At 35.8% G+C, this 24225-nt stretch overlaps 1 protein-coding gene across 8 annotated transcripts in view; it reads right to left on the reverse strand.

The window, feature by feature from the left end:
• Nucleotides 1-24225, reverse strand: part of LOC101892637 (calcium uniporter protein, mitochondrial) — a 266622-nt gene that overhangs the window by 32689 nt on the left and 209708 nt on the right. The window lies entirely within an intron of this gene.

Genomic DNA, 24225 nt, shown 5'->3' on the forward strand with positions numbered 1-24225 from the left:
CATTTGAAGTTCGTAGTGGATACTACAGCCTAAGGCAGAAAATTATCTGTACAGGTCCACGTCTTCGTATAGCCCCCATATAACGGTACCCCCCGATATTCGGTATTATGATGATTTTAACGACATTATTTACCGGAATCGTTTCAAATTTGGTATTTGAAGTTCGTAAGGATACTACATCCTAAGTCAAAAAATGAGCCATGTAGGTCCACGTCTTCATATAGCCCCGATATAACGGTACCCCCCGATATTCGGTATTTTGATGATTTTAGCGACATTATTTAATGAAATCGTTCCAAATTTGGTATTTGAAGTTCGTAATGGATACTTCAGCCCATGCCAGAAAATTGTCTGCCCAGGTCCACGCCTTCGTATAGCCCCCATATACCGTACTCCCCGATATTCGGTATTTTGATGATTTTAGCGACATTATTTACCGGGATTGTTTCAAATATCGCATGTGAAGTTCGTAATGGATACTTCAGCCCATTCCAAAAAATTGTATGTGTAGGTCCACGCCTTCGTATGGCCCCCATATAACGGTACCCACTATATTCGGTATTTTGATGATTTTAGCTACATTATAAACAGATTTTTCTTCAAGTTTCGCATTTAAATATTGTAATAACTTATGACAAAAGTTGCCTATGCAGATCTACGTCGTCGTATAGGTATTCTGTATTTTTAAGATTTTAACAGAATTTTAAACGGATGTTTTTTTGGAAATTGCCAAATTTGTACCAAATGGTGGAGGGTATTAAAAGTTCGGCCCGGCCGAACTTACAGCTTTTTTACTTGTTTTTTATTTGAGTAGTTTTTGGAATATTTTTAATACTTTTCTCAAGTCTGCGTGAAATTGGTAATAAATGATATTTTTCTAGTAACCGGAACCCCTGGCGACTACTGGCAAATCTGTTCCTTATGTCGGCATTAAATAATATAACAGAAAAATGCTTGGTTTGTATGTTTTTAAGTTATGATATGATATTTAGACTGTCATTTACTATTATAAAATATTTCCGATTCCAAAAGTATTCAATTTAATTTACTTAAATCGATTATTAAGTTGACGTCACCACTAACAAACAAGCATTATCGTACGTGTTGTCAGACACTCACTGACATATGTACACAAACAGAACGATTGCCTTAATGTACCTCGGCTGTGAATTGCCGAGCTGTATCGTTTGCGATCGAATCGCCTGGAAACGTTTGCAAACGTTTGCTGTGTGAAATGATGAGTGGTACATTGAGGGTTGTTATTCTTAATATTGTTTTTTGTACTTTTTTACATTTTATGATGGTGAAATAAATGTTAAAAAGGAGTGATTTTATCTTAATATTACTTTGTACATTATTTGTAATGACTTAATATGCAGGGAAACGTTTGAAAACATTTGTGATGAGTTTTGTACTGTTTCGTTTCCAATATTGCGTCATCCAGCAGAGTACATTTCAGTTTTCTTTTCACTCATCTACACAAACAGTTCAAACTAACAAACATGTCCCGTTATCTTTATATCGGATTTGTTTCGTACTTCTCAAAGAAGATTGCTAACGTTTGATATAGTTTATTTTCGTACTTAGAACTTACACCGCAACAGAAAAAAGATAGACTCATTTCTCCGATGAGAAAACATTCGTTGTCCAGCAGTTTGTAAACAAACAAAATTATCGTGTTTACTTGCCAAATAGGTCAGCTGAAAATGTGCACCTTCGGTTGGCCACCAGAACTCAAACGCCGGTCATAGTGATGGTGTGGGCCGCAATAACAGCCGATGTTCGCTCTCCGCTCGTATTAATCGACGTGGCATCAGAATAAAAGCCGTTAAAGTCCTGGGCACGCAAATATTTTGGCCGCAGACCTTGGACATTCCAACAGGACTCAGCACCATCGCACTCAGCACGCGCCACCCAAGAATGGTTACAAAATGAGGTTCCTCGCTTTATTTCCAGCGCACAATGGCCACCAAATTCTCCGGATACCAATCCATTGGACTATTGTGTCTGGAGTTTTTTGGAAAGCAAGGTTGGTACTAAAAAAATACCAAATTGTCGATCACCTCAAGCAAGCGCTTCGCCGGGAATGTTAGTTAAAAATGTACTGACAGCTTTGCAATATTTTGTTATGATATTTTTTGCGAGAGGCATGATGTGAGTGTAATTAGCATTCACTTGAGAATGCTTGACCCTTATACATAGAGCATGTTTTTCATCAAAGTCGTCACATTCTTTTCGCCGGGATGAAATTATAAAATTGGTGCGATCAGCAAAGTTTTTAGCTTCATTTTGAAAAACATTACTCTCTGGAATAGAGAGTAATATGAAGTTAAGCCAATGGGGGAATAATTCAGTCCTAAGCAGTCAACTGATTTAAACTTCAACAATTACAGAACCTCAATCATACAAAGAGAATAAATAATTTGAAACAGCAAAAATGTCGGTTTTAGAACCTAGTTATCTTTGGAGGAAATCCGTTTCAGTACATTTGAAGTCGATCTAAGGGTATCCGTCCGTCTGTCTGACTAGGTGGTGCGTACATTAACTTTCAAAGGAATACTAATCTTATCAAACATAGGCCAAGTTCGACGAAAGGCAATATCTGTCCACTCTTTCTTGTACCTTCCCCACAAAATGTTAAAAAAAAATATTTAACCCATATAACAAAAAAGAACTTCCTAATTATGAACAAACTTTGCAAATCCTAATATTTCTATAAGCGTTGGGTATGGTACGAAAATGGAATACATCGGCCCACTCCATCAAGTACCTATGCCACAAAGGGTCAAAATTGTGAATAATTATAACTCTTATACAATGTGAAATAAGAATCCGATTGTCTTCAAATTTCCACATGTCAATATGTTTTCAACACATGATTTGGCATCAAGAACGGACCACTCCTATGACGCACATAACTGGTGAAATAAGCATTCGATCCTTTTCCAATGTGGCACATCCTAATATTTCCACCAGAACAAGGTCTAGTATGAAGATGGGCTATAGCCGCCTCCTCATTCTAGAAACTCCCGCACAAAGGTTGAAAATTTTGAATTATAATAACTCTTATACAATGTGAAATAATAGTCCGATTGTCTCCAAGTTGTGCACATCTCAAAACATATACCAACAAAAGATATAATAGTAGTAATGATAAAATATATCGGACAACTCCTTGTGGTACCTCCCTCCCCCCAAACGGCTCAAAATTTTGAATAATTATATATCTCGGAAAATGCGAAATAAGCACCTGATTCTTTTAAAATTTCACACATTCCAATATTTGTATTAACAAACTTATCTGGTGTGACGATGGGATATATTGGTATACTCTGTCTGGTACCTCACCCAAAACGGCTCAAAATTTTGAATAATTATATATCTCATAAGATGCGAAACAAGCATCTGATACTGTTTAATTATAGCACATTCCAATATTTCTAATAACACAAGATCTGGTATGAAGCTGAAGGTTCACAATTGTCAGTATTTATATATCTCATAACTTGCTAAACAAGTCAGCGATTCTTTTCGAACTTGGTATATCTCTCACAACCAGGGATCTGATGTGAATATGGAATCTATGGGTCCACTCCTCAAAAGTTTAACATTTTGATTATTATTCTTATAAAATTTGAAAAAAATGTTCCGAGTGGAATATTTTTATCACATGAAGTGGTATACATTGGTCGGCAATGTATTCTACCTCATGTATACTCAAAGATATAAAACTGTAAAGATTTTGTCTATCAGGTAATAGATGGCAGACGTCATAAAAAAATGCATTAGAAAATTTACAGAAATATGTTATTCCGAAACTGCGAAAAAATGGAGGAAAACCGGGGAAAAAGTAACAGATATGATATACATGGTCTCAAAAATCTATTCCAGAGCATTTCTGTGCACATAGAATCCATAAAAACCATATAAAATTGTCAGCTCTGTTATAATATAACATAATGCTATGTCACGATATGGTGACATAACATATTTTTCTACTAAAAACGCCTTCTCTTGAATAAAAGTAACAATGAAATGTCTCATCTTATTACATTATAATATGCCTTTGCCATATTTAAACACTTTCCAAAAATTATTATAAATCCCATCAAATGTGAAGAAAGTAGTCAATTTAGCCCAGACCTGGTACGTCGCAACATTTATATTAGACTTTGGTCAGATACGAAATGGACAATATTGATCCACTTTTTCGGAACTTCCCCCATTAAGGGCCAACAGTTTGAATAATCATAACGCCAAGACCGACTGGTACTGTTTAACTTGTTAGCTTTCTCGTAACGCAGAGGGTATGTAGTTTTCATTACTGGTAATGCTAAAAATGACACATACGCTTACCAAATTTTTGCCCGAATTCATCACATTTTAGTATGTTTTTCTTAGTTGGCGAGTCTCAATCTCACAACGCATTCAATCAGTACCGACGTTAATGATTGCTTTGAAATGAGGAAAATAAGTTCTTTACTTTATAGTTTTTAGAAACAATCCATTAGTTTAACCTACTAAGTTTTTTGCTGGTATATCATTGTAAACAGTGTCTAAGCCAAGTTCTGACTACCTTATGTACACATGTCATACCTACATAATTTAAATTACTGTCTTTGCTGCCTTCTATACACATTTCCAATTTCAAAATGTTTGAAATTCTTAGAAAATACTTGCTCACTTGCTGTTTGCCATTTAGATTCTACAACACTTGTCTAAATTTTATTATTTATATTTTTTATAAACTTGATAGTGACCTTTTGATTGTCTCAAGCAGCTTTGCTGTCATTCATGCCATTGTTGATATAAAACAAAATATTTAGTTATGATCAAGGTTTACATGCCAAGTGACATGGTTAGGCCAGCTGCAGTCTTCTTTTGTTTTTTTTTTCTAAAAATATTTGATTAATATCTCGGATTTGTAAAAATATAAGGTTTGTGAAATCAATTTTGATGTTTTCTTCCTTTTTGGTGTTTTTTTCGGCCAACATTAGAATAATAAAAAAAGGCCTTAGGTAGAATTCCATGGAAACAATCTTCGCATTTAGCCAAATAAATGCACAGTTAATATTTTTTAATTTAAATCAATTATAGTCTCTTCTTGGACGTAGCTAATGCGTTTATTTTTAATCCAAGGGGTCTCAAATATCATTCCATTTCTCCCCTTGACTAATGCATTACCATGAGTATTTTGTATGTCGTTAGTTGACGCTGTGATTATCATTGTATGAACTAACTGACGTAAGGATAAACGATATGCTTCCTGCCAACCCAAGTACATATTCGTACTTGACTATGACGATGATGCTGCCTGCTTCTAGACAAGTACGTACACAAGTTGTAGCAAACATGAGTGGGTGGGTGTTAGTCCGTACTAAAAGCGTCTCGTGCTGGAGTGCATTACATTTGAAATGAAAGTGATATCAACAACAGACACAGAAACTGTCATTTTATGTTGCGACAATTTTAACAAATTTTCGTTTAATGCCTATGAATGTGGACACTTCTGGCTTTGCCATTTGGTTGGCATGTACTTTTTGTTTCAAAATATGAATAGAATTCAGATTCAGAAACGACCATAACCAAGAAAAGAATTTTAAATGTCATAAAGGTACAGAAAAGTAAAAAAAAAAAAAAATACTGGATTTAATCATTGACTGGCTTCTTCGTAAAATAACAAAGAAGTTTTAGATTGATTTTGTTTAATTCATTTTTACTTGTTCATCCTACGCTCCATTATTTTTTACGAAGACAGCCGAAGACTTTAGCCCGTAAAAAAGACTTTTTGTACATTAAAGTACGTTTACACTAACTCCAGTGGATTTCATTTGAAGTACAGGGTGAGATGAAAAACTGCAACCAATTTTAGACTGCTGCCATTTCTAAGCCACTCGTCCGACAGCTGTAAAAATTATTACAGTGACAGCTCATTATATTGTTTAGAAGCGCACAAAAGCATTTTGGTGAGAATTTTCCAGAAAAAAGGTTTTCGGGATGAAATTGAAGCGTGATAGTGTGATTTCAACGATGTCAAGGAAGTGGACGGAAGGAAACAGCAACATCAGCAGAAATGGTTCCAAAAGTGAAAAAACGACATGATCGAAACGTCGCAGTGGCCGAAAAATGGCTCGTGAGTTGAACATACCGCAATATTCCATTCGGCAAATATGGAAAAATGAGCTCGGCATGGCAATGGTGATGGTGTGGGCCGCCATAACAGCCGATGGTCGCTCTCCGCTCGTATTAATCGACCGAGGTATCAGAATAAATGCCTAATATTATCGCGAAAATATTCTGGAGGCTGCATTAAAGTCTTGGGCACGCAAATATTTTGGCCGCTGACCTTGGACATTCAAACAGGACTCAGTACCAACGCACTCAGCACACAAGAATGGTTACAAAATGAGGTTCCACGTTTCATTTTCAGCGCATAATGGCCACCAAAATCTCCGGATACCAATACGTTGGACTATTGAGTCTGGATTATTTTGGAAAGCAAGTTTGGCACTAAAAAATACCAAAGTGTCGATCACCTCAAGCAAGCGCTTCGCTGGGAATGGGCCAAAATACCGCAGATCAACATTCGGGCAGCGTGGGACGGTTTCATTGGCCGTTTGAAGGCCATAATTCGTGTTAAAGGTGACCAATTTATTATTCTAAAATTTGATACTATTTCCGACATTCAATAAAATTTAAAAAAGAATGTAAAAATTATGGTGTTTGACTTTGTTGTAGTTTTTTATCTCACCCTGCAATTCGAAATTTTTACTTTTTCCTCCAAATTTCGTCACTCTTTCTGATTATTTTATTACAATCGGAAATATATGTCGTATTTGTAACAAATACCTGAAATCGGTCGAAAATATTAATGGGAGCTATATGCAAATCTGAAGCGATTTCAGATATAATTTGACAAATTTATATTTGTACTGCATTCCGTCACACGTTCCGAATGTGAAAACTGTACCTATAACCGATCAATTGAGATGTCCACACAAAAACTGAATTTTTTAGAGGTACCTCCGATGCTGATGTTAGATCAGTTCCAAGTGGAATTTGAAAAATTTATGTAGCCTATGTTACTTTCATGCGATACTGTATATATGTTGAGATTTTCAGGAAAATCTGTTAAGTAGGTTTTGAGTATATAAATTACAAAGATACAAAAAAAAAAAAAATGGAACGTACAAACCTTTTCCTCTTTTATAGACATAGATATAGGTATTCAACATTTTCACCCGTTGTTGGAGAGGTTTCAGAAGGAGAGGACCGACACATCCCACCTTCACACCAGAATTTTTGCAGAATTTAGATGCTCGAAAATTGCAGACAATCTAGCCCTCATTTCTAATTTTATAGGATATATAATTTTTCAAAATGTTGACGTTGAAAATCGAATTTGAAATTTTCGATCTATGAGGGTTTAAAATATTTTTCTAAAATATTTAAATGTTTGTAGGTCCATATTTGAACAGAAAAAATAGCAAAACTACAATGTCTTTCTCGATACCCACATTTTCCTGCAACGAGGCTGTTTCCTCCTTTCCTTCCCTTAACTTTTTATGTTCATGTCTTTTTGGTTATTCTCGCGCATTCTTCTTAATTAATATTTTTATTTCATTTTGTTGTTAAACAAAGTTTCGAAAACATAAAAAGTAAGTTTTAATAGAATAAAATACTGTGGCATGAGAACACTCAAAAGCACCACAAAACAGTTACAGTTCAAAGAATTTTAATAACTTTATTATGTCCTGTGCGAAATCCCGTTCAAAGGAAAGGGATTATGTTATTCCTCTTCAGCACCTGGCGTAAAAGAGATTTCCTTCAATTCATGTTGAGCAACATGAAAGGACTAATGAATGGGCTACCTTTCACTGTGACTGGCTGGCTGACTGACTGACTGAGTGAATGAACGGGGGAACGAACAGACCAGCACCAAGCGAACGAGCAACCATAATCATGTTAAAACTTTTAGTGTCACAATTATCACATCAGCAGTGTCGTCAGCACTGTGACATGAAAAGCCACAAAATGGCTTTAATTGTCAGCGATTTTCTTTCACCTCCAAACGCCATGAATGACCATCAAGAAGGGGTGCGGGAGACCATTCACAAAAACGTCATTCCTTTTAAAATATATCCCTTCTGTTTTCACCCAAACAGTTGTCTTAATTCATTCATCCATTCATTTATTAAATTTCAGATTTTTGCCGGCATTCGCCAATTGTTGCCAACGCTGGTCGCAGCTTCTCAAATCCAACTTTAATCACGAGTTGAATTTTCGTACAAAGTTCTCGCATAGCCTGCCTGGTCCTGTTGCAACTGTTGGGTTCGTGTTGTTTCTGCTGCTACGGTGGCAAATTTGTTTCACCAGCCAAAATAGGATCCGGACAAAGTCACAGCCTTTGCTATGGCGGCACAATGGGCAACGGTTACATTCGAACGTCACAAACACGTCGGGACAAACGGTAAGTTCCAAGCGCCTTTTTTTCTTCCAATCCATTAAGTCCTCATGCATTATTTATAAGTATTTATTTTTGCTGATTGTGATTGCCATGAGGAAAATCTTAGACGGTCGTAAAGTCAATGAAGTATTTTTTATGTGAACGGTGGGCGCCAGCGAAATGCGCTTCAACAAGTCAACGATTGTCCGAGTAAATGTTTGCGAATTAAAGTTCCAAGGGATTTTATGAATTATTTAGCAATTGCAGTGTCACGCCTGAATGAGTGAGCAATCGATGAAAATTATTTACAGACAATAAATTTCACACAACAACAACAACGATATTGCATGCAACACTTTTGTCCCGACTGTCGCAATGATTGTCGCAAAATCTTTGGCAACAAATCGTTTTTAACCTCACTTATTTTTCAATACAACTCAAAGTTTAATGGAAAGTTAATTTAGCAGACTTGGAACATATGCTTAACACCGTTTTATTAGGCACCTCCTTCTTCTACAATCGACCATAGTATAGCTGACTTGACTGCAGTAATATTCTTCGTCAATTTGAGTATTTCAGTGAATACAAGTGAAAGCAATGCCATATTGTAAATATCCATTGGAAGTGAACAAATTGTTTTTATTCCGACACAATGGCAGCAGTTACAGCCATTCCTACCTACATTCGGCTGGGCAGAAAGGTAAAATTGTGGCATTGTGCCAAAATATTTATGATCCATAAATATGCGAAGGTAGGTAGATGGGTAATAACAATTTAAAGTAAAATATTGAAATTAATAACATTCATTTTAAAGTTCAAACAGTTCAAATTGCAAACTATGACAATTTAGGAATTTTGTAATTAGTTTTAAACAAATATTTTACAACAACTACTTTTAAATTATTGGATAAATAGAAAGTCAGAAGAAACACCATTCAGAGGTCCATGAAGTCTCTATAAGCAACCTGGATCAATCTTGATATATTTTAAAGCAAAGTTCTGGTAACCGGGGTATGGCTGGGGAACAATAAGAGTGTACCAAAATTATGAATTGATTTTGGTACCGACATTCAAATTAAGGTCTGAAATATGTATCCAGTCTAAGCTTGTTTAAACCATATATACAAGCAAGTTCATATAAAAAGCTACACTCTGTGTAATTCTTTCGGTGATATTGCCATATTTGGCTCCTTGAAGCAAAGGCGAAGCTCTTGCCATCTATATTAATAAAAGAGTAAAGTAATTGACTGACTTACTTAACGATTGGGGCCATCTTAGGGCGTGTAAGGAATGTGGGTGTGGAAGCCAACACAAGTGATTATATTTCACCACGGTTGAGCTTTGACCCATCTGACATCCACATACCTAACAGGGACGCCTGGGCTTGTAGCAATCCACCTTTCGGCGGCAAAGCTGTTTATACTGACGGTTCAAAGATGGAATGCGGAACGGAAGTTGGTGTCTTCTGTGACACCCTTAATGTTCGTGAAATATTCGGGCTTAAAAACAAGTGTAGCGTGTTCCTGGGGAAAATCTTTGCGGTCAAAAAAGCGAGGTTAACGGTCCGGTGACTATACATGTCGCTAGCAAAGCGGTGCTGAAAGCTTTAAACTCCTCCACCATTAAGTCAGGGGCTGTTGGAACAAAGGAGATCCTTGGAAAACACTGGGTTGTTCATTAAGCTCAATTGGGTTCCTGGTATTTACAATATTCCAGGCAATGAGACTACAGACGAATTCGCTAGACTAGTGTCCGAATGAGCTATCATTGAAGCTGAGAACTGGGTCAAATCACCCACTTCTTACAGGTATTTCATGGATAATACTCTGAGAGATGTAGCATCTCCAAAAGAATCTGCCCCATACTGTCTGAGAAGAGAACAAAATCGCTACTGTCCTTGTCGAAACCTGATTTAAAACTGCAATGTGAGGGCAATGACCTCGAAATAAAACCGCGAAATTGAAACGATCGAACATTTGCTCTGCCACTGTCCAGCACTCATTAAGGTAAGACACAGGTTGGTGGGGGAACAACTGCCTCTAACACTGACCCTAGAGTAATTCTTCAATTAGCCAGAAACTTAAGTGGATAAAGACGACACGAGGAAATTTTTAGCCCTGGATTACCCTTATAACACTATTTCTTATCAATTATATCTTCACCTTTTCCACCAATCGTTCTTTCTTTCCACTTTCTTCATTTAGGATGAACGCTATGGAACAGAAGGTCTCCCAGAAGCGGCTACGAAACGTCAACCGCGCGTCCTTTAACCTAACCGAACCCACTTAACGATTCATCAAAGCCCAGACATAGAAATTATAATTTTTTAAATTTTAGGTGAAGGTCCCTCTTGGTCCGAAGGGGTCAGTTAAGGCTGGGTTTTTGGAAATACGTACTAGAACGGTACGAAAAGTATTAAAAAGTAATAAATATGGTACCCTTTGTATTTGAGGAAGCAATAGAGCTAGAACTCCAAGAGTACTAAAATGTACTACATTTGGTACCATTTCGTATCATATGAACGGTTAGAACTACTAACTTGAAATTTGGAATGGGAATCAAAGTTGCGGAGTAGAGTCAATGTAATGAGGTCGGTGGGGCTGGAATCCTGAAATTTAAAATTACATTACTGGCAGAGTTTAGGATTGGGATATGGAGGAAGTTTTGCACATTTATATTTATCTGTACTATATGGTACTAAATTTGATAAATTTGTATTTAGGCGAACCGATAAGAATGAAATGCTGAACTTTGTTGTGCACCAAAGGTACCGAATGGTACAACATTTGGTATTACGTGAACGGATACTGCCTGAACTCTAAATAGTACTAAATAACACTAAATGTGTTTTTTTTGGTAAGGGATTGGGATTATTAAATAGTAATAACTATATATAATATAAAATAGATACCATTTGAAACTATGTTAACGGATAGTGGTAAAAACTAGAAATTTGGTATGAAAGTCAATTCATGGAAATAGGTTTAAGAACAATCTGGTGTAGAAATGTGACAAGAATTGGGCAAATAACCCTTATTCGGGAGGTACGTTGTAATGGGACCATGCCAAAATATGCACCGACCATATCCATAACCAAAGATTCATATTGATATCTGCACTGAAAGTATTTTTGGCCGCTGATCCCATACGACCTCGACCACTGTGCATTGGTGAGCAAATTATTAGACAGAAAAGTACCATTTTGTACATACGTATGAATTTATTATATGCAAAGCAACTATTTTCGATGTAAAACGAAATTAGTGCTTCAATTGATTTAATATATTCCAAATTCACTCAATTTAAATTCAGCCGGGCACTTGCTAGTTATATATAAAACATTGAAACTTTAAAAATTTAATACGGTATATGAAGTTTTGATTAGTACTTTTTATCAAACTGATTAAACACAAAATGTTGGAATTAATCAAAAGAGTTAAAGTGGACTTTTCGCTGACGAAGTAGCGGTCACCTGCCATAACTTTAATCTTCAATCGCAATCAATTATTAAACCCATTTCCCGTATACAGACTCATAAATCCCATTCATTCGAAATTCAACGACGCAATCAGCTGCCAAAACTTACCTATAGGCTCAGTTAACCACTTTCTTGTCCTTTCTCAAGTCCAGTGGTCTTGAAAGATGTTCACTAAGATCTTGCGTACATCTTAGTAGATTAGTCCACGTTTTCGTTTGGCCCCCATATAATTGTACCTCCCGATATTCAGTGTTTTTAGGTTTTTAACATTCTATAGAGGTCTACGTTTTTAGATAGCACCCATATAACGGTACTTTTTTTGATTTTTGGGACCATGGAATTGTTTTAATTTGATATTTGCAACTCGCAAAAGATAACAACCCTTAGCTACATAGATACAGATGACATATATTTTACGATACGTCCAAAATGTGTCTCATCGAAATAACGGTTTTAGACCCTAGGTTTCTTTGGACCACTTGGAGTCGTTCTAAGATTGTGCGTCCATCCGCCTGTCAGACTGTTTTGTGTGCACAAAAAATCTAGAAAGGGGAGTCAGATTTGGTCCAACTTAGAACATCGTAATAATTTTATCAATAATTTTCCTCACCCCAAATGCGACAATTCTGCTTATTGACGGAGCCATAAAGATGAAAATGGGCCTTGTCACTGAAGTTGATTTTATCGACAAAATCTGGATTTTCATGTTGTCTCTCCAATACCCAATTAACAAAATACCTTCGCTGTCTAGGGTCTAGCTGGCTTTAGTTCGCTAATTTCCTGAGTTCGGTGTAGAATTGAGGTGGAAGAAGTTTGAGTGACATCGCGTACAACATCAAATTTTATATGAGTTAGAAGTATTTGAAATTTTGACCCTTTGTGGGGAGGTACTTGAAGAGGGGCCGGTATTGTCCATGGTGCAAATATTAGGATTTGCAAAGTTGAAGCAAAATCGGATTATCCTTTCTCGTTCTGTGCAATAAAATATTTTTTTAAAAATTTCGACCTTTTGTGGGAGATGTACCGGAAGGAGTGGACCGATATTGAACATCTCCGACATCGGTCTAGGTTTGATAATAATATTACGGTGTACCAAGTTTGGTCAAAATCTGATACTCCTTTCGAGATATATCGCACCAGCCGGCAAGACAGACGGACGGATCGGATCCAAATGTCCTGAAACAGATTTGTCCAAAGAGACCTTGGGTCTAAAACCGATTTTTCAATGCGGCACGAGACCATATGACTGAGGGTATAAAAACCACAACTTTTCCTACGCTAGTTCTTGTGTTTCTCTTAATTCTTTCCTTTTCCTCCAAAATAGTAACGAAGAGGGAAGTATTTCTAATTTAAGGAAATATTTTTCTATCTCAAAACAGCAACTTACTTATTTTCAGTACTTATTGCGAACATTAAATACCCAATTAGAGTGAATTCCCTTAAAAATCTGGCTTAATCCAATGTTGTTGTAATATTATAAATACAACGTTTTATCGAACTGCTATTGAAAACATCCAAGCTATCTGTCATTGATGTCGTCGTTGATATGGTAGGACCAAATACAAGTATACAATTTTCACACATATGTGTACATATCCAAAAGTTAACCAAAATTACCTTTTCCGATAGTTCACCCATCTTAAACATACACAAATATTTACACCTCACCTCTCTGACGTTGCAACCTTAGCCATTTTTCTATCATTGCCATGCATTTTGGGGGAAAACTTCCGTTTACACTTTTTCCGACTGACAAGCAGTTCTTCTGTTACAAATGAATGCAAAACAATTTAATTTCGTGCAAAAAAAAAAAGAAACGAAAAAAGAGTTGACACATGGGAAACGGAAATATGTTGTACATAAACGAATGTCAGAGAGGTTGGCTAACATAACCAAAACACATGTGAATTCGCCAGGACCTGTGAGCGTCCTCCAACATTTGTCAATGTGACATACATACAGGAGTGTGAATGTGTACATGTAATTGCAATTGTTTGAGTTAGTATGGGCACACGATTTTTTTTTATAGACAATAAAAACTACAATACTAGTAGAGTGTAAATTGTAAAATGGACGTATCCAGCAAATCGCCAAAACTAAAAAAAAATACACAAAAGTATTCAACGAATAAAAACAAAACAAGTGCTGCTGAATGAATACCAAGCCGAATTTACCATTTGAAAAATGTAGTTGTATGGGATCCTCGTTTTTTTTTTTGTTTGATGCTGTTTCGGATGGAATTGACGATTTATTTGTTGCCGCCGTTGGAATTGTGCCAGCTGTAATCGCACAATTGACAACCGAATAAAAGGATTACACGCTCGTTTCATTTAAATATGTCGTTGACAGCTAAGCTTAAACTACATTTAAATATTTTGTTTCTGGTTGATGTTGTTTTGTTTTCATTTGAAATAGTTGTGACAGTAGAAGAGCTTGGACAAATGCGATAGATTTATAATCGGTAAGGCGAAACATCGTGGTATCCAATAAGTGCTTAAATTCATCATAATTCCATGAGAGGTGTCTATCCTAAAAATGTTGTCAGAGCTAAAATCGAAAATTGCAAAATTATACCGGGGCCTTTCACTATGTATATTTGGTCAAAAGCTCCATAGATCGAAAAAAATTACACCAGCAAATTCTAAATAAAATATCGAAGATATCAAATTGCAGACACTTCGCCTGGAAAATGTCGTTAGGGACTTAACATATTTTCAGATGTAGTAGGTATTTGCACCCTGATTCAGGGAAAGTATTTTTTCTTGGGGAACAGACCTGAATAACCGGATATTTGACCCAAAAGTCCGGGTCTAAGACCCGGGTCTAATTAACCGATATGTACAATATAGGTATAATTTGAAAGCTAATCATTGATTGATTTTTTGGACCAGGATTTAAAAAAAAAATACCAAAAGTCAATGAGGCTCTATTTTGGGAGACTACTACATTTATGGCAAATAATAGTTGACACTATAACCTTTTTAAAATGCTACAATATGTGTTATTATATTTCTTGGATCCAGAGATAAGGGTTTTTGGACTCAGTATATTGAAATGATGTTTTCAGAATAAAACACTTTACTTCGCGTAGTCGGTGTTGTACATATCGGTTTAGTAGATCCAGGTCTAACCCGAGTCTTGGAACCGGACTTTCAGGTCAAATATCCCCGTCCGTCCCCAATAGAAAAATACTTTGACGGAATCAGGGTGCAAACAGCTACCTCTGGCAAAATTTAATAAAAAAAATTAAAATAAAATTTACTAAACTAGAGTTAAGCCGGCACTCAATAACTTACAAAATGACCTAAAATATAGAGAATGACCTAAGATATTTTGTTTTGTATCTTAGTATGGAATTTCATCCTTTATAATCAACAAAAAACTCGTGTCGTTGTTTTGCAATTTTTATTTGATTTAAAAAATGGTGAAGATAGTCAACAGGTTTTGCGTGAATGTACATTGATCTAGTTTTCTGTTTTGTTTGTTTTTATACCCTTCACTATACATAGTACGGAGGGTATATTAAGTTCGCCATTCAGTTTGTAACTAATCGAAATCATACTTTTAGACCTAACTTTTATATACTTTATATTTATCGTCATCGTAAAATTCTAGCCCTGTCCGTCCGTCTGATGAAATCACGCTAGAGTCAAAATGAATAAAGATAGGAAGCTAAAATTTTGGAAGCAGATCAGTCTTTTGTCTGCAGGCACCTGCGAAGATGGGATATATCGGTACACGATATCGTATAGCCTCCATATAATGATACCTCCTTTTATTCGGTATTTTGATGACTTTAAGAACAAAATTCACCGAAACTGTTTCAAATTTCGTGTTTGAAGTTCGAAATGGGTACTGCAACCTATGACGGCGAATTGTTTATGTAGGTCCACTTCTTCATATAGCCTACATATAACGGCACATCCCTTTTCTGATGATATTAGCAGCATTATTCGCCAGAGTTGTTTCCATTTTGATTATATTAGAGACATTTTTACCGGAATTGTTTCAAATTTCCTATTTAAAGTTTCTAATAGGTGCTATAGCCTATGACAAAAAATTGTATATGCAGGACCACGTTTTCGAACAGCCCTCATATATCGGCTTTCCGATATATGGTTCGTATTTTTCAATGTAATTTTTTGGACATTTTCAAGTTCCTTCAAAATGGTGAAGTATATTAAAAGTTCGGCCCGAACGAACTTAGCTGCTTTTTTAATTGTCGTTTTTGTACTTTTTTTAAAATATGGTTCTCTTGCATTTGTATCTCTTTATTAGTAGGAAATCAGACCGATATAAAAAATTAATATATTTCCATTCATGTTGTGAATTTGTGAGACATCTAGATCGATCTATGATGTCAGATTTAATTTTGATCGGAACTTGATCACATGATCCATCAAATAAGAAGTGATAATATATGTGGGAGCTATATTTATTTCTGAATCGTTTTCACCAAAATTTGCCAAAGGTATTTCTAGGCCGTATCTGATATCTTTCACCGAATATCATTGTATATACATCGGAGCATGCTATATCTGAACCGATTTTTATCTTATTTGACAGACTTTCTTCTACATTTAATTCGCATTTTACGAAATTGATATTGGCAAAATTTTGAAGAGACATTTCTACAATGTATGCTTTAGGGTTGGTTAAAAGAATAATCGCCTGCAACTGAGTGACAAAACTTGGCAAGGAAGCTTATTATTAGTAATGAAAGTTTTTGCTGGGATTGGACACTACCAGACATCTTTTTAGACTTTCGATCCCAACAATGAATTACTAAAAAGCAATACGTCCAACTAATCGTTAGTACCGTTAATATACCAAATTTAAAAGATTGCAAATATTCATCAAATAAATATGCGATATTTTAGTCGCATTTCTACTATTTTAATATCAGACTATTTCCTTTCTTTTTAAGTCGATTTAATTTATTTTTTTTTTTTGGAATTTAATCCTCAATATTTAAAAGCTTTAAATAAAGAAATATATTTTGTCACATACATACAATACAATTTACATACTAGCGTGTCACGTACACCTGACGTCGACTGCAATTGCCTGCAAATAATGTTCCACATCAGAAAGACGTTTTATTGAACAACTTCGAGAAAATGGCAAACTGCTAAAAAGAATTTCGAAATTTCATTCAATTGACAAACATTTTGCCTTTTGCAAAAGGGGACAGATGGATTCTCTCGAAATGTGCAAAGGAAGGCAGACTGCACATGAGATGGTCTGGATTTGACATTTTCCAGACATTGCTTCATAAATTCAATACGTTTTCCGCGTTGTGTTAACGTTGGAACGCGATAGGATAGTTTTATGCTAGAGGCTGGTTTGCTGCAACTGTTTCCAAAAAGGGTTTTCACAAAATCACATACAAGAAAGACATGCACACAAAAAACTCCCAACTCCATACACACTTACACGTACATCTTGAATATTTACTTTAGAATCGAATGGGGATTTTAGTACCATATCGGAGAGTTGTTGTCGAAAAACGAATGTTAAGTGAATTTGTTCAAAGATATGTATGAATCTGAGTTATTGGCGCAATGTATTCATTTTGTTTTACCTGTTTATATTCCCCGGGCCATCAACTTACATTGGTATAAATACTAATTATTTGTATTTACCTGAAAAAAAAATGAAAATACTTATTTAATAAAAATAGAAATATTAATCTCATAAAAAATTAATCTGAGATGGATTACTTTATATATAGTTGTTACCAGACAGTTGGTAAGGAATAATTGCATTTTAGACCCCAGGTATAATTATGCATGGTGAGATGAAAAAACTGCAACCAACTTCAGACTGGTGTCATCTCTAAGCCACTCGTCCAAGAGCTGTTACAATTATTCCAGTGACAGCTTATTATATTGTTTACAAGCGTAAAAAAGTATTTTGGTGAGAATTTTACAGAAAAAATGTTATTCGTGATGGAACTCCATCGTCATAGTGTGATTTCTTTATATTTGGCTGGACCCCGCAGAAGTGGCTTTCGTTAGAGCATTCCAGGATTTAAATGTGAATAAATCCTTTATTTCTCGTACCATTGCTCGTTACCGTGATTCTGGTAGCGTAGCGCGACGTTAAGAAAGTGGACAGAAAAAAACAGCAACATCAGCAGAAATGGTTCGAAAAGTAAAGAAGCGACTTGATCGAAACCAGCGTCGCAGTAGCCGAAAAATGGCTCGCAATATTTCATTCGGCAAATATTGAGGTCAGCTTAAAATGTGCTACTTCTCTTGGCCACCAGAACTCAAGCGCCGGCCAAGGTGATGGCGTGGGCCGACATAACAGCCGATGGTCGCTCTCCGCTCGTATTATTCGACCGTGGCATCAGAATAAATGCTCAATATTATCGCTAAAATATCTGGAGGGTGTATTTAAGCCTTGGGCACGTAACCATTTTGGCCGCAAACCTTGTATTCCAACAGAACTCAGCACCATCGCACTCAGCATGCTCCACCCCAGAATTGTTACAAAATGAGATATAGCTATAGCTCCCATATATATGTTTTATCCGATTTGGGGTTTTAAGTCCCTCGCATGCGTAATATGCACTTCACAACAATTATATTTGGTACCAAATGTCAGATACATTCCAGAATTACCCCTGCCAAATTTTATCATGATCGGTTGAGAATTGGATATAGCTCTCATTACATCTTCAACCGATTTCGGGTTATTTGTACGCCAAATGGCTAATATCAGTTCTAATGACATGAATTTTGGTGCATCCGACAAATTCAGTCTAGAAGCAAGTACATCAAATTTGGAGAAAATCGGTTCAGATATAGCTCCCATATATATTTTTTTACCGATTTGATGTTTAAGTCCCTCTTATTCGTAATAACAATGATATTTGGTTTCAGATATCTTATAGAGCTCAGAAATACTTTTGCCAAATTTTATCGATAGCGACTAATATTTGGATATAGCTTCCATATATATCCTTAATCCGATTTCAGGCTTATTGTGCAAATAATGGCTTACATCAGCTCAAATGGAGTGAATTTCGGGACATACGTTTCCATTTTGTGGAACTCGGCTCTGATATATATTTTTTAATGTAATCCTTTTCGAAGTGATATCATACACTCTATAGCAATGTGATTTGGTATAGAAGATTAAAATGTCTCCGTCAAATTTAGTAAAAATCGATTCAGAATTGGATATGCCTCCCCTATATTAGTTCCTGCTGAAACCAAACTTTAACTCATCTAAAGTCAAATGTTTATTGGTTGTATGGTCTATTTCAAATAAATTCTTTTGTTACTAATTATGCATATTGGTGTAGGGTATCACACAGGGTGAGATAAAAAACTGCAACAAAGTCAAACGCTATAATTTTTGCATGTCGGAAATAGCATCATATTTTAGAATAGATTTAGATTTGTTCAAATGGGTCACATTTGGCACGAATTATGGCCTTCAAATGGCCAATGAAACCGTCACACGCTGCCCGAATGTTGTTCTGCGGGTTTCGATCAAGTCGCTTCTTTACTTTTCGAACCATTTCTGCTGATGTTGCTGTTTTCTTCCGTCCAATTCCTTGACGTCAAACTACGCACCAGTATCACGGTAACGAGCGATGGTACAAGACACAAAATATTTATTCACATTTAAATGTTGGAGTGCTCTAACGATAGTCTGAAGTTGGTTGCAGTTTTTTCATCTCATCCTGTATAGTCGGCCCCGCCCGACTTTTGACTTTTTCTTACTGGTTTAAATTAAGAACAAGCATTAAGTAAATGTTGTTTTATAAAAACATCAATTATGGTATTAACACTTACGATTTTGCAATAACAAAATAAAACAGAATCCCCCGAAAAAATGCCAACATTCTTCTATTTTAAGCCCAATTTAAAAATAAAAAAATACATTTTTGTACCTTCTGGTAACGTTTAAGTTCGAATTTCTAAAAACGGGGTCACGCACAATGAATTACATTCGAACATTTCGGAATTCTAGCCGCATCCATTGGCTATTGGAGTCTCTCTTTGGTAATATGCCCTCTCCATGACATTAGAATTTTAGTTCGCTGCAGAGAATCCCGTGAAAAGTTAATTTTCTTATTTATTACCTAAATGCAGGTCTTAATGCAAATACTACCATTAACAATTATCGTTGTATTCGCTTTGACGACATCGATTTTTATTAAAATCTATGCAAATTGATTTGAAAATTGTTGCCAAAGCAAAATATTAATTCGATGCCGCATTGAAGATTTGCATACTAATTGATAACTTGGCGGGCTAACCACTACCAGACGGACGGCTCTAATAGGTATTTAAATGAAATTAATGTTATCAGTCGGTGCAGTGACGCACATGCTCGTGGTTTCGATATTAATATGATCTCCATTTAATTTGTGCCAATAAAATACACAGCTATGCTGGCTATTCATAACTTTTGGCTGTCGACAGAAATTATTTCCGTCAAAGGCTTTAGTTTGTTTGTCCAACTTGTGTTTTGACGAAAATTGAATAAATTAATAATTTTGTATTTCGTGTAGGCAAATTAATACATTCTCGTTATTTTGAACTACTGTCGTTCAATCCAATGCATATCCCATGGATTTAAAAAATTTCATTTGTTTCGCTTGGCCTAGCAGCATCAGCAACACCACCAGTACCAGCACCAGCTTGTGGCGCTTTTTAATGACTTTCTGCACAGCAGCAGCAACACTTTCCGTTCCATTTATTGCGAATTTCAATCTCAACATTGGCTCCGTTGATGTTATAATAAAAAGAACAATTAAAAAAATCCAAATTAACAAACAATTGTCGAAAACATAAAATCAAATGCTGAACGGAGGGAAAAGCGAACCAGAACAGGACAACGAGATAATAAAAAATAAATGTTTACAAATTGGCGAAATGTCAACAATGAAGTGCAAACTAGTAGTCGTCGGCAGGCGGCAATCGCCGATTGCATTTAATTGAATAAAGTTTGAAATTGATTTGTTAATGAATTTCCAATCGAGTGGATGGCGAAACGGGGTTTTTGCTGCAGACATGAATGAATCCTCCATCAAGGTTGATTTTTTTTTCTCAAAAAAGGGAAGAAATGTGGATTGTTGAGTGATTGAGTGACTATTTTAGAGTCTGGCTTTTATTTTTAAATTTATGCCCAAACATGAAATTCACAAATCGAGTACAGAATTATTTGTTGTCACAATGTTCCCTGTAGAATAAGATTTCAAACGATTACATCAGGTAACAGAAAAAGGAATAGTTCCGCTGGTATGAGTACAAAAATATGAGTACAAAAAGGGTTAGTTTAACACACACTCTAAAGGAATATGGTTTGGTTTTTACTTCAGCAAAATTGGGAAATATTGCGACATTACTTTGAAAATCATGGTTAAGTTGCAGAACGTATGCAAAAATTTAATTTTCGAAAGATGAGGAGGACATTTGTCGCCTGTGGGGCACCGATAACCCGCAAGCATACTTTGGGCCATTGTTTTTTCCTTATCGGGCCATGTTCAACGATTTTTTTCACAACAAGTGAAAAAGCTTTAAGTTCGGCCGGGCCGAACTTCGAATACCTACAATGTGGAACGAATTTGAAAATTTTCAAAAAAAAAAAAAAAAAAAATCCGTAAAAAATTCTATTAAAATCTTAAAAATATCGAATGCAGTCATTATATTAGGGTTTATAAGACCTGCATGGGCAAGTATTGTCATAAGCCATTACAATATTCAAATGCGAAACTTGCAAAAAATCGGTGAAAATGAAGCTAAAATCATCAAAAAATTATAGGGAGGTGACATTATATGGGGACTATACCAAAACGTGGACCTGCACAGACAACTTTTTGTCATAGGCTGTAGTATCCATTACGAATTTCAAAAACAAAATTTGAAACAATTCCGGTGAAAAATGTCCCTGAAATCATAAAAATACCGAATATCGGGAGGTGCCGTTATATGGGGGCTATACGAAGACGTGGACCTGAACAGGGAGTTTTCTGTCATTAGATGTAGTTTCCATTACGAACTTCAAATACTAAATTTGAAACAATTCCGGTGAATAATGTCGCAAAGATCATCAAAATACCGAATATCGGGAGGTACCGTTATATGAGGGCTATACGAAGACGTGGACCTGCACAGACAATTTTCTGTCATAGGCTGTAATATCTATTACGAACTTCAAATACCAAATTTGAAACATTTGCGGTGAAAAATCACCAAAATACCGAAAATAGAGAGGTGGGGGCTATACCGGACCTATATGGCCAATTTTCAATTCCAAAATTTATCAACCTACTTCATTTCGTTCGGAAGCTTGAGTGACTTCCACAGACGGATAGACGGGCGGACATCGGTAAATCGACATAGAATATATATTACATGGTGGGGTCTAAAATGTATATTTCGATGTGTTACAAACGAAATGACAAACTATATATACCCTCCATACTATGGTGGAGGGTATAAAAATTGAAGAGGAGGATATTGACAACAATTGGGTTGAATCTTTATATCCTTTTTTGTAACAAAATGTTAAAAAGTATCAATCGGTTATGCCGACAAATGTATACCCCCTTCCGATGTTCTACTGTTTAAATATATTTTGATTTGTGTTATGAACTAGAACAACTAGTTCCAAAACATTGTCTTTTTTATGTCCACATTGGTCCAATGTTTCCAAATATTGGTACCCCTAGATATTCAGTATTTTGATAACCCTAGTCACATTTATGCACGGAATTGTTAAAATTGGAATTTAGAGTCTAGGGTCAAAATGAATAAAGATAGGAAGCTAAAATTTTGCACTTCTCAGTCCTTGGTGTGCAGGCAGGTCAAGTTCGATGATGGGCTTTATCGGTCCACGATATCGTATAGCCCCCATATAACGGTAGACCCGATATCTGGTTTTTTGATGATTGTAGCCAAATTATAACGAACCTCCCTATATTCGGTATTTTGATGATTATATCTACATTTTCCAATGGAATTGTTTAAAAATCCATACTTGAAGTTCTTTTTAAGCACTAAACCCCCTGGAAAAGAAATGTATATATAGGACCACGATATCGTATAGCCCCCAATCTTCAGTTAAGATTATTCAAACTGTTGACCTTTTGGGAGGATCAGAAGCAGTTGGTTATTATTGACCAATTCGTATCTGACCTAAAACAGGTAAAAATATTACAACGTTCCAGATTTGGACTATATCGGCTACTTCCTATACTTTATATGAGATATGTGCAAATTTTATGTGGATTTATGCGTTAGGTAACAGATATAGCGGACCGATGTATTACATTTTCATACTTCAACTAATACAGATAAAAAGATTGGTATGGGCAAAATTTGAAGGAAATCGAACTGGTAAATGTATATCCAATTTTATGCGAAATCATAAATTCTATATTCATATCAGATTTCTGATTAAGGGCAATAATTAAATATAGCAAGTTGCAAAGAATCGCTGACTTGTTTCGCAGGTTTTGACAGATATAAATATTGGAAATTGTGACCCTTTGTGGTTGAGGTACCAGAAGGGGTTGGCAGATATATACCATCTTCTCAACAAAACATGCGTTCGCAAAAAGCTTTGGATGTGCAAAATCTAAGGAGAGTTGGATTCTTATTTCACTTTCTTTGAGCGTTTTGTTTTCCAAAAATCTTGAACCCTATTTACCAGAAGAAATGGTCCGATCCGTACGATCTTTATAACAGATCTTGGGTTTATGGAAATATTAAGATGTGCTGTTAATTTTGTGTTTAAAAAGCTTCATGAATATACAAAAAGTTGACCCTTTGTGGAAGAGGTACCAGAAGGAGTGGACCGAGAACAGGATGCTTACTTCGGATTTTATGATCGTTTTGGTTATTTAAAACTTTGACCCTTTGTGGGGGAGGTACCAGAACGAATGGTCCGATCTCTACCATCTTTATTACAGATCATGGCTTTATGGAAATATTAAGATGTGTCAAGTCTGAATAGAGTCGAATTTTAACTTCGCGTTTTATGAACTTCATGAATACATTCCATCCTCAAACCAGACCTTGGGTTAACAAAAATATTGTGATCTGGGTAATTTGGAGATAATCGGACTCTTACATCACATTTTATAAGAGTATAATTATTCAAAATTTTGACGGTTTGTGGAGTGCTACGTCAGGTCAGCTGACGTAGCTGATGAAATATTAGGATTTGCAAAGTTGGAGTAAAATCGGACTATTCTTTCTCTTCCTGTGCAGTATTTTTTTTTTTTTGTGAAAATTTCGACATTTTGTGTGGGAATTGCCGGATGGAATGTATC

The sequence above is a fragment of the Musca domestica genome, unplaced genomic scaffold, assembly GCF_030504385.1.
Source record: "Musca domestica strain aabys unplaced genomic scaffold, Musca_domestica.polishedcontigs.V.1.1 9, whole genome shotgun sequence".
Taxonomy (NCBI): Eukaryota; Metazoa; Arthropoda; class Insecta; order Diptera; family Muscidae; genus Musca; species Musca domestica.